Source organism: Sturnus vulgaris, chromosome 25 (assembly GCF_052056855.1).
Source record: "Sturnus vulgaris isolate bStuVul1 chromosome 25, bStuVul1.hap1, whole genome shotgun sequence".
Lineage (NCBI taxonomy): Eukaryota > Metazoa > Chordata > Aves > Passeriformes > Sturnidae > Sturnus > Sturnus vulgaris.
In genome coordinates, this window is record NC_142267.1 from 6001529 (window position 1) to 6013577 (window position 12049).

Genomic DNA, 12049 nt, shown 5'->3' on the forward strand with positions numbered 1-12049 from the left:
CTGGTCTGGCTGGTCAGGCAGATGATTCTCTTGCAATTGTTGGACGAGGATTGCTTGGACTTTGAAAAAATCCTATTTTTTCTGGTTGAAAAGATTCACCACACAATGCAATTTTTAAACTAATTTCCATCCTTCTTGGACTCTTAGTTTTTCCTTTTCAAATGTGTTATTAGCATCAAATCTGGACACACATGGATGTGTGGGTGCTGGAGGTGTGTCAATAATTTCATTTACTGAGTGCAGCAAACCCTCAGTCCTGCGCCCCCAGCCCGCAGTTCTGTTGGAGGGAAACAAAGGATGAAATTGCCATTAGAAAAAAAAGCAATGGGAATTTATAGAGGACAAATAATGTCATAAATCCAGGGATGGTGTAGAAAGTGGCAGTGGATTATTACAAAGAAAACATGCTCCAAACCCTGGTAACAGCCAGCGAGTCTCAGTGAGCTGTGGAGTGACAATAAATCCACATGGACAGCACAGCCTGCTGGAAATGGCAGGAGGGGCTGAATATGGGAAACTCCTTTGTTCAGATTAAAATGTCCTTTTCATATTTATTTATTGGGGAGGGGGAAAAGAGGAGGAAGATTAAACAATAATTAATTTATTTCACTGGGAGGATGCAAGCCTAATTCGTTTTTTCACTGGTACATGGAAAGAAAGTTTGAGTTTGCACTTGGTTTTCAATAAACAAAAGATGTCTGAAATACCTGAAGATAGGAAATAATTATTTGTGTTTATTATTTCTGATTTTCTGTGCTGCTTTGTTGTCTGGAGGAGATGCTGCTCTGACTTTATTTCCTCCCTAACTTAAATCCTGCAACTTTTAAAACACCATAAAAAGGTGTTGCAATCTCTGTCACTTAGAAAGAATCTGGATTTCCCTCTTGGAAATCTGCTCAGTTGTTTCTCCACTCTCAATCAGATATAATTATTTAAGGTGTCTTGCTCTTCATATAAAAATATTAAACTTATTCCAAGCTCTGTGTCCCCTTTCCCTTCTGCTGTACACTCCTATCCAAGTACAGCATCTCCATTTCAGCACTTTGCTTGTTACATTCCTGCCAGATAATTCTCTAATAATTTAGTGTTCCTCACTGAGCCTGAGCTTTCTTTCTGTCGCTTTTCCCTTTATTGCATTGCCAGTGTCCCTGCTGGAGCTGTGGGTGTGAGCTGGGAATCCCAGGCTGGCTCTGAGTGTGCTCCCCTCTCCCACAGCAGAGCCTTGTCAGAGCTGCCTGCTCTGCACTGACACAAAGCTCGGGATTAAGGGGAGCTTTAATGACCCCCCAGGATTTCTGATCACATCCTCCAGGCAGCACAGGGATATTCCTGCAGCCAGCACTGCCTGGAGCTTTCCCTGCCCCTGGCACAGCCATGGGGGTGGCAGTGGAATATTCACACCCTGTGGGTAAGATTTCCATGATTTCCATGTTGCCTTTTGTGGTCACTGCGCTGCAAAGAGAGAGAAGGGACAGCAACACACACGGAGCTCTTTGGGGAAAAAAGGCCAATTTATTGTACAGCCAGCCCGGATTTAAAGTGTGTTAGTGCAGCCAGGACAGGACAGGAGCTCATTGGACAATTGGGAAAAACATCCTTGGGACAGCACCTCAGGATGTGTCCCACGGGAAAGACACCAGGGGTTAATGTTGGTGATGAATTCCACTCTGTTTGTCACCGTGTTCTCACCCTGGGAGACTCCTCCCTAACTGAAGCTGCAGTCAGCTTGTCAGCCTGGGAATGGAGCTGAGAGTCAGGAGAAATCCAGGCCTGAAAAGAATTTCCAAGCTGTAATTCCCCAGCTCTCTGAATGTGTGTGTCCACAGGGGCTGACCCCAGGCAGTGGAATATTCACACCTTGTGGGAAAGATTTCCGTGTTGCCTTTGATGTTCCCCATTCAATATGGAATCAATGGGCCGGGAGAGCAGCTGCTTTTCAAGGCCAGCTTTGGGTGGGGAGCCCGGGGGGGTCGCTGCTGCTCCCAAGGAAAGATGCTGAGGAGGAGGAGGAGGAGGAGGAGGAGGAGGAGGATGAAGAGGAGGAGGAGGAGGAGCAGCTTTGTCTCTCGGCAGAGCTGGGGCTTCCATCCTCATGAGAATCCTCAGGAAAAAAAACAGCTGGCTCTTCATTTAGGGGTGTCCTGTTGACCAGGTGCTGTTCAGGTCATGGTGATAAGGTGAAAAAAGCCCTGGTTGGTGATTTCATCTTCTCCACTGTTTTCCCTACCTGGGAGTACCATTTTTAGTCTCAAATGTTATATTGGCTCATTATTTTTAGGGTTTTTATTACTGAATTGTGTCCCATGAGCACTTGCTGCTCCCCTGTTTGCCAGGGGCCATTTTGGGGGGTGTAATGGAGATGGGCATGGGTGTGAGAGAGTGCTGGGACAACCAGGAATATTCACAATTTACAAAGACAACATTAACAACAAATAGTCAAACATCAGCAATTATGGTCAACTTCTTGGGACAGGGTAAGGGACAGACAGCCAGGAATGTTAACAATTTACAAAGACCTACAACATTAACAACAAACAGTCAATCATCAACAATTTTAGTCCACTAGGTAGACACACATTAACACAAAACAACTGTTACCGATTGGGTGGACACCTTGTAGATAAAATAAAACAAAAAAATCTGTGCTTGGGAATTCATTCCCCACAAGATACATTTTGCCAAGGCTTGGGAGCTGGGTCTGGCAGTGGGGCAGCAGTGTGGGGCTGTGTGCAGCTGGGACAGATCCTCTCCTCCTTTCCCTCTCCCACTGTGTTCCCACACAGATTCCTGGGAGGGAAGTTGTTGTACAAAGAGCAAATGTGCATTTTCAGCAGCAGGAGCAGGAGCTGTTGCTGGCAGTGAGAACATGGAAGCAGTGAGGGGGTCCCTCACCACACAGAAATGGGGGTGCAGTAATTTCAGCTTCCTCCCAGTTCCATGGGATGGTGCTTTACCCATATTATTAAACATGTGTGTGTTTGAAAGGAAGAGTCTCTCTAGGGGTTGAACACTAGGAAGCCTTTAGCTCTTTTCAAATAACATCTCCCATGGTCTATTTTAGACTTGGGGCTGTCAGAGAAATCTCATCTTAGTAAAGCCACAGTCACCATCCTCCTGGGCCTCTCTGAGCCTCCCCAGTGCTGTCTGTGCCTGGAATCTCTGCCCTGCCTGCTGTCTGTGATGCAGGATTACAGAGGGCATTCAGTTGGAAGGGACCTTAAAGATCATCATTCCCATTCTATCCACAGGCAGCAGTTTTGTCTGGAGTCTCCAGAGTCCCCCAGCACAGACAACACTGGCCCTGTGAGCCTGAACTTCTTCCTTGCATGTGTTGTGGGTCATCCCTGAGCCACAGGATTCCTGGGATAGCAATGTGTTGGGAAGGATGAGGATTTGACAGGAAGGTCTCACAGATATGTAACAGAGAGATCTTTGAATGTAGAAGGTGAAGAAGGAATAGAAATGATAGCAGGTTTTGGTATAGCAGAAAATAATTGCTGAGCCAGTCTGACTTCGTAACTAAGAAGGCCAAAGGTATGTTAGTATGTGAGTTGGAAGGGGCTTTTATGACTCTGAGCAAAGGATAAATCCACCCCAAACAAAAGATGGTTTTACCAAGCAAAAAGATTTTCACAGGGAAACAAGAAAGCCAATGTTGCAAGTAGAGAAAAGATCTCAAATTTTTCCACTATGAGAAAACTGAAAAACAACTTCTAGCTTCAGCTGTAACACACTGACCTTTCGTGATTGGAAAAGTGAAATATGAATATGGTAATGTTGGTAGTTATGATAGGCTGTAGGTGATAGTAAAGGTATTGATTGGTTGTCAATGTTTTAAGATGCTCTGTAATGAAAAGTCTAGAATGCATTGAAACCAGAACTAGAGTGGCTTCAGAGAACCCAGAGCTGTGGCTGAAAAGGCTGTGGGCTGGGCTCCTGTCACCCATGGCCTGTGAATTGCTGAATCCTCTGGATACAATAAACAGCATTTTAAAGAGCAATTTGAAGTCCCACATCCCTCCTTTGGGCTCTTGCAGCAATGGAAGTGCTCCAGAGAATTGTCTTTGCACAGCTTTGGCAGCAGCAGCTGCTGACACCCTGGGTCCCAGCATTGTCTGTGCTGGGAGACTTTGGAGACTCAGACAAAACTGCAGGGACGTGGCCCATGGGCCATGCATGGAACAGGAATGATGATCTTCAGGGTCCCCTCGAGCCACTCTGTGATTCTGCACCTCAGAGACCCCACTGGGGCAGAGACTCAGCCACAGCCCTGGGGAGGCTGAGGGGAGCACAGGGGGATGCTGACCAGGGACTGCTCTTGCACTAAGGACCAGATCACCCTGACAGCCTCAAGTCAACAGCAGACAGTGGGAGGTGTTGCTTTGAAGAGAATGAAAGGCTTCCAAGTCTTTAATGCCTAGAGAGAGTTGGGGTTCCTCCCACCCACCTCCTCCTGCTGCTCCTACCAGGAAGATTTTCCATCAGCCTTTGCCTTACACAAAGAGTACACACCCGCTGCTCTGTACAAAAGGTAGGAAAACCCAATGTTTGGTGATTCCAGTGGATTTTTCCACCCAACTTGTGTTGGGAAAAACATTTCAGGAAAATAAAACCACAACAAATCAAGGTCAGAGGAAAGCTCGCCAATTCAAACTGCTCAGTGGCCTGGATTTATGATTTTTTTTTCTTTTCCAATTAATTTCACCTTCCCTAAGTGGAGATTTCACACCCCTCGTGTTAAGTAAATTGGTGTCTGGATTTTTATGAGCTTTGGCAGGAAAAAGTAGCCAGTCAACCAAGAAAAATCCCAAGCTTTTGGATGGGGGCACCCAGGATTTCAGGCTCACATCTGAACCAAAGGAATGCTTGTGAGACACCCTTTGATGAGTAAAGACAATCATTTTGATGCAATTTATAATTAAATATTGTTGTGTATCTCTGTTCTTCCAGAACCTCCCCCTGCCACTGGAGTTCCATGGGGGTTATTTATGCATCGGTGATATATTCTGAATGCCTCACTAACATTGACGGATATTACACTTGATGTTTTTCCTTATGTCCCTTTGGTGGTGCAAATGTGAGAAAGGGCAATGAACTTTCGATGACTCTCTTGTAAAAAAAAAAAAGATTTTTTCCATCAGGTTCAAAAGTTCAGCACGTCAAGAGGAATCATCTTCGTGGCGCCATTGCGCGAGGGGCGGGCGAAATTTGGGGAGGTTTTTATCTTACAGTGGGAGATAATTAGTCTGGGGTGCAAGTTTGGTAATTGTCACCGCCAATTGGCTTTCACACGACCATGTTGATAAATTATTTGTCGTGTTTTTATCGTTCTCCGTGGCCCACGGGGTGGGTTTGCCATGCTGGGCTCGCGTTGAAGGACAAAGAGCTCTTGGTGCGCCATTCATCGCGGTAAGAGCGCCTCGGGGTCCCTCAGTCTGTGCTCTGCTGAGGTTGGGAGAGTCAAAAAAAACAAGGTCTTTGCCTTGACAGCAGTGGGCACGATGGGGAGGAAGGATGGAGAAAGAGCACAGCGAAAAATCCCAACAATTCCGTCCCTCTCTGCAAATTCTCGCTGAACTCAGGGCCTGGGCCTTTCCAAAGGCAGCATTTCCTCAAAGCACGCTCATTGGGAGGAACTGAAGAGCAATTATGTCTAAAAATAAATGTGTTGGCAGGAAAAGTCCATTCTGGAAAAAAGCCATCATTTTGGGTGGCCAAATAAAACCCCAACCAGCTTCTGTGCATGGGGAGAAAAAACCAAAAAACCCAAATGCCAACTGCAGTGTAGTTAATAGGATCAGCTTTTTATAGAAGGTGACTTCTCTGGAGGATGGGCCATGGATTTAAACGGAATCACAGAATCCAGACCAGTCTGAGTTGGAAAGGGACTTTAAAGCTCATCCAGTGCCACCCCCTGCCATGGGCAGGGACACCTTCCATTATCCCAGGATTCTCCAAGCCCCATCCAACCTGGCCTTGGACCCTTCCGGGGATGGAGCAATCCCTATCAGGCTGCACAAATCTGGGCAGAGAGCCCCTGATGGTCACTTTGATCATCATCCAGCCCCATTATGGAGCCTCAGTGACAAACTCAAGGCTCCTCCCCAGCCAGTGACATTTTCTCCATGGACCAGTCCATGTGCAGGGTGTAGCAGGGTGATATCTGTCAGGGCAATGTCTGTTGGACATGAATGTGGAGATCAATACTGGGACAGAAGCATTCTTCCCACTGATCCTGTTCTCCTCCTGACTGATCCTGCCTTTGAGACCCCTGCACTGACCTTTGATGAGTCCTGATGGACATGGCTGAAGCAGGATTGTTTGTGACAGGAGCATCCTGGAAAGCCTTTGGCAGCAATTGCATTGTCCTGTGTGCACAACAGCTCCAAAGGCACAAATAAAGCAGGCAGCTGATGCCACGTCTGAGCACCCTCAAAGCCTTGAAGTAACTCCTAGAGACAACCATCTGCACAAGGGGTCAGAGTGAGGCTCATCCCACACCACCACAGTCGTGTTTGCAGGCACAGATATTTATTTTAAAGAGGAAGGGAAAGCCAGATGCACCTGAGCAGCCTTCTCCACTTGCTCAGGTCTGTCCATGCACTGTGCATGGATGTGCATGGATGTGCATGGATGTGCATGGAGGTACAGGGATGTGCATGGATGTGCATGGATGTGCATGGATGTGCATGGATGTACAGGATGTACATGGATGTGCATGGATGTACAGGATGTACATGGATGTGCATGGATGTGCATGGATGTGCATGGATGCACATGGATGTACATGGATGCACATGGATGTACCTGTCCATGTAACATCCCAGAGTCTGAATCAGGCCAGCTCCCTCATCTGACAGCCTTGGATTCTCTCAGTCCTGCTGAAAAGTCACAGGACCTGCTGAGGGAGCTGTGGATTTCAGGTGGGATGTCTGCCAAGAGCTTCATTCCATTGCAGATGAGGCAAGCCATGGCCTGGGCAACATCAGAGGGCTGTGCCCAGCAGATTGAGGGAAAGTAAATTCTCTGATCAGTGCTGGGGAACACAAATGGGACTTTCTGTGGCCTTCCTTGACTGCACTGAGGGATGAGGCATCCTGAGATATCCCAAACACGCAGTGTTAGCAGGACTGCCCTTGCCACAGCTGACCATGAAAACACAGATTGAGTGGATGTTTAGCAGTGACACGTGCACCCCACTGGACTCCTCCACCTCCTTTGGCTTGGGCAGAAGAATCTCACAGTCCTATCACAGAATCCTAAAATGGTTTGAGTTGGAAGGGACTTTAAAGGTCATTCTGAGCTGGCACTTCCACTGCACCTGCATCACTCCAGGTGAGACAACTCCTGTCCACAAATCCTCACACCCCCTGGGTCAACCCCTGTGTTCCAGTTCTTTGCAGTGTAGGAAAACCTTTATATTCTCCATCATACCACCAATCAAGTCACTCATCTAGGACTGCTTGAACTCCGTGGAAAAAACTGGATGGAATCTTTGGCTTCAGGAGACAAGATTTCCCTGGGATGTTCTCTGCTATGGCTGAGCAAGACATTTCAGAACTGTATCAACAAGTGGTGTGTGGAGACAGCTGTCTGTTTACATCCCTGGCACATTTGGGAAAGCTTTTCCTGGGAGATAGGTTCAGCTGCTGGTGGTACCACACTGGCTCAGCAGAGCAGCAGATTGCCTCTGTTTGGAAAGTGGGAAAGTCACTCCCAGCACTTGCTGAGACATTTGCAAAACGATTGTGCTCATCTTCATAAACTAAGCTTTGAAGGGTTTTTGACTGGAATGAGCCAATTGCAGGGAATGTGAGTGCCAGTGAGGGAGATGGAGTTTAAATTTATGAGCAGCAGAGTGATTGGGCCAAAAAAAAAACTCCAAAGAACAAAACAAAACAAAAATATTTTGAAGTCTGCATTTGCCAGCACCAAAGTTTAGCAGTTTCAGAGCAACCTTTGTTGGTTGCTGTTCAGGGGCCAGCTCTGTCCCTGGTCATTTTTTTTTCTTCTTGGTTAGTGCTCCGTGACTGATGAGGATCTCAGTAAAACACAAATTGATTTGCTTGGCTTTCATGGTCACCTCTGGACTGTAATTACTCAGGCAGGAAAAATTAATTAGTCCAGTGTGGGCCGAGTGCTGCTCTCCAAGCACTGCTGAATCTTAATTGGAGAGCTCCAGAGAAAGGTGCTGATTCACACCATGGCACAGTGGGGTGGGGATTTTTCCAGGGACAGAGGGTGGAGGGGTGAATGGGGCTGAAGGTCAAGAGGAGATATGTTGTCTGTTCCACCAGCAGCAGCTGGACTTCCTTTCCTCTCCCCATCTGTGATAATGAGCCTGTTAAAGCCAATTTGCCTCTTTCAAATAACAGCTGAAACAAGAGACTGTGGATTTGGTCATAAAATATCTGCACTGATCTTTCTGGAGAATGAAAAGCTCACTAGGAAAAAAAAAATCCAGGACAACTCAGTGGGAGTTGATATCTGAGAAACAGCAGTGATTAATCTCTTACCACTTCCCATGATGATGCCATTTGTGAGGATGGTGTAGCACTGACATCTCTTAGAATCCCAGAATGGTTTGGGTTGGAAGGGACATTAAATTCACCTCATTCCACCCCGTGCCATGGGCAGGGACACCTTCCACTGTCCCAGGCTGCTCCCAGCCCCGTCCAGCCTGGCCTTGGGCACTGCCAGGGATCCAGGGGCAGCCACAGCTGCTCTGGACACCCTGTGCCAGGGCCTGCCCACCCTCACAGGGAACAATTCCTGCCCAATATCCCATCTAACCCTGCCCTTAATCAGCATAAAGCCATTTCCTTTTGAATGGCTTTTGAGACTCACTCTGCTGTGGTTGGGGCTATGCAGACATGAGCTGCTGGCACAAATTCCCAAAGGTTCTCAACGAGCTCGTGGCAATGGGAATGGCTTTGCTGCTGCTGAATTATTTCCATTTTAGCATCTGTCTGCTCCTCTCTGTTCCACAACTCTTTGGTGCAATCTGATGCAGCAAGGTCCCTTTAGCTGTGCAGTGCAAGAAATACTGAAGGTGTTGGTTTGTGGAGGATCAAACAGTGAAACATTGCTCAGCCCTCACTTCAAAACTGGCGTGGGAGACTGCCTGAGAAAAAGATGGGGAAATGAAATTCAGCAAAGACAGTTTTCCAGACAGTTTTCAGTGATTACTGCAGCTTGGCTGTGAGCTTGCTTCACTTCTCTGGTGTTCCTACCCAACAGCAAACATCAGCACAGTGAGAGCCAAACGGGATTTTCTCATAGCAGATCAGCCCTGCTCGCAGATTTGCTAATTAAATGAAGTCTCGTTAGCAAAAAAATCCTTTACTAAGCCCTAAATATTTCCATTCTGGGTTTTGTTTAGGAGGATCTGAGGTTTGCTGCACTAAATCTCTGGTGAGGACGTGGTGCACCCCTGCCTGGGTTCATGATCATGGCACAGAGCCTGGCATGTTGCTCATTAGTGCAGCAGACACCTACATCACCTTTACTGCTCCTGTTCACTCAGAAATTTATTGTCTCAGAAGCGCAGTTTTATTGAGAGGAGATAGAAATCCTGTTTTTCTGGCCAGCTCCAACATCTAATTTACTGCTCCCAGGCTGACTGCTCAGGCAGCAATAGGTAACAGGGCTTGTGTCCCTCTGCATTAAAGTAATCGCCAGGTGGGACGAGGGAATCACTCCTGCCTTGTCATTCACAACATTTCTGAACTTCAGATCATAATCCTTTTAATCCAGAGACCAAATCTACCCCTGGCTGCCCATTTGCAGTTTGAATCTCCCACCAAACCTTACATTTTCCAAATGAGAATTTATCTTCAGCTAACCAGCGTCACCATGTCTTCTTCCTCTGCCCACTCCTTTTGAAGGTGAGGGAAAAAAACCTTAAAATTCAGCAAAACCCAGAGGAGATGAGAAAAGGGCATGAAAAATGGGGGTGTGGTTTGATACACATCAATTCAACATGCTGTTCTTTCCAGGTAAGAATCAATATTCCAGAAAATATTGGGCAGGAAAAATGAAGTTTGGTGGCAAGGCTGTAGAAGAGACCTGGGAAGCAGTAATGGGTCCTGAGGTGCATGAACACATTGCTGCTGGAAGAAAACACGGGGGAAAAAAGCATTTATATATCACAGAATCATGGAACCATAGAACCCCACAGTGGTTTGGGTTGGAAAAGAACTTAAAATCCATCTCAATCCACCCAGCCATGGGCAGGGACACCTTGCTCTGTCCCAGGTGGCTCCAAGCCCTGTCCAGCCTGGCCTTGGGCAATTCCAGGGATCCAGGGGCAGCCACAGCTGCTCTGGGTAAATATTTGCCTGCCCTTCTTTCAGTGTGTGCAGTGATCACTGTGCTGTGCTCAGAAAGGGCAGGATCACAGTGGCAATGACACTGCCAGTTAGAGAGCTGGGGGAGAGGGACAGCAGTTGGATAGAGAATTACGAGGGGGGAAAAAAGGATTTGAGATGTTTATCCAGAGGAAGAGCTGATTTACACAAATAGCCTTGGTTCCAAACCCATTATGGATAGGACAGAAACGACTCAGTTTCATTTGCATAACAGGATTTAGGTCAGAGTCAGCAGGGAGATTGTGGAATATTTTGATGTAGAGATTAGATGAATATTTATCTGGGGAGATGAATGCACAGAGCTGGACCAGCAGGCTGTGGATCCCCTCCAATTCCTGCTCTGATTCTGGGGCTCAGGAGCCCTGGGGTGGCTCAGGTGCTCCCATGGATGTGTGGGTTTGGCTTTGCCTTTTGCCAGTGACCTTCACCTTCATCCCTGAGCAGAGTCTGTCAGCCCTACAGGACAATTTTCCTGGCAGGTTGGTGTTACTTGGGCATCACCCACGTAATAAAACTCTTCTCTTGTGGAGGGGGATCCACCCATAGCTCATCTTACAGACATGGGCTCCTTTTCTGTCTTATAATGATCCAGCTGGGTCACCAGATTGACCTCAGTTCTGCTCTGGTTCCATTGTTTGAGTGCCTGAAATTTTTACATGAAAAGGGCTTTTCATTCCAAATCATTTGTGCAGAATGAAACTATTTCTTGGAGAAAAATTCATTATCATTTAAACGCTCTGCTTTTCACAAACTTACTGGTATCTAAAATTGATATTTTAATCAAAGCATTGCTAAACATCTATCAAACTAATTTAAATAATTACTGCTTTGCTGTCTTTACAGTAGACACAATTTTCTGTAAGCAAATGCAAATGAGCAAAGAGTGAATATTTCAAAAATGGTTTTATTAGCCTTAGAAGAAATCTTCCTTAAAATCTGATAGATTGTGTAGAACAAGGAGCATATGTTGGATCCAGTTAATGGAAAGTATTTCATAATCTTGATAAAGAGTAATTTTCCCATTTTTCCAGTTTCCCTCCATCTAAAGCATTTTTTACATTAAGGACTGGATAATGCCCTAACCACCCTGTACCTCTTTCTAGTAGATAAAATGTCTCTCTATTATTGTGAGCATTTTCACTCAAACATTTGCTCCTGCTTCGTGACACCAAATGTGACTCAAGAGGGAAAAGCATTTTCTGCAGGTTGATGGGTTGAGCAGAGCAGCTCCTGTAGCAGTTTCACAGCGATGGTGAATTATAAAAGCTTCAGAAAATGCTCCAGTATCAAAAGGAATGGTTTTTATTCCATCTTTGCCAGCAGCTCCACCAGGAGCTCTGCTTCCCTGGCATCATGTGTGTCACAGAGGATGAGTGAGCCACAGGACTGTGATTCATTAAAAAAGGCACTAATTGTTCCACACAATCAGGGGCAGAAGGATGAAGAGATGCAGAGGGTAGGGACAACCAAACCATCTGTACCCCACAAGGCACAGGGATTGCAGGATTACTGCCAGCTCCCCTTAAGGAGGAGCTCACAGCATCACGGAGTCATTAGGGCTGGAAAAGACCTCTAAGATCATCAAGCACTGCCAGCACCACCACAAAACCATGTCCCCAGGTGCCACCACACCCTTTGAACACTTCCAGGTGACTCCAGAATGGCCCTAGGCAGCCTGT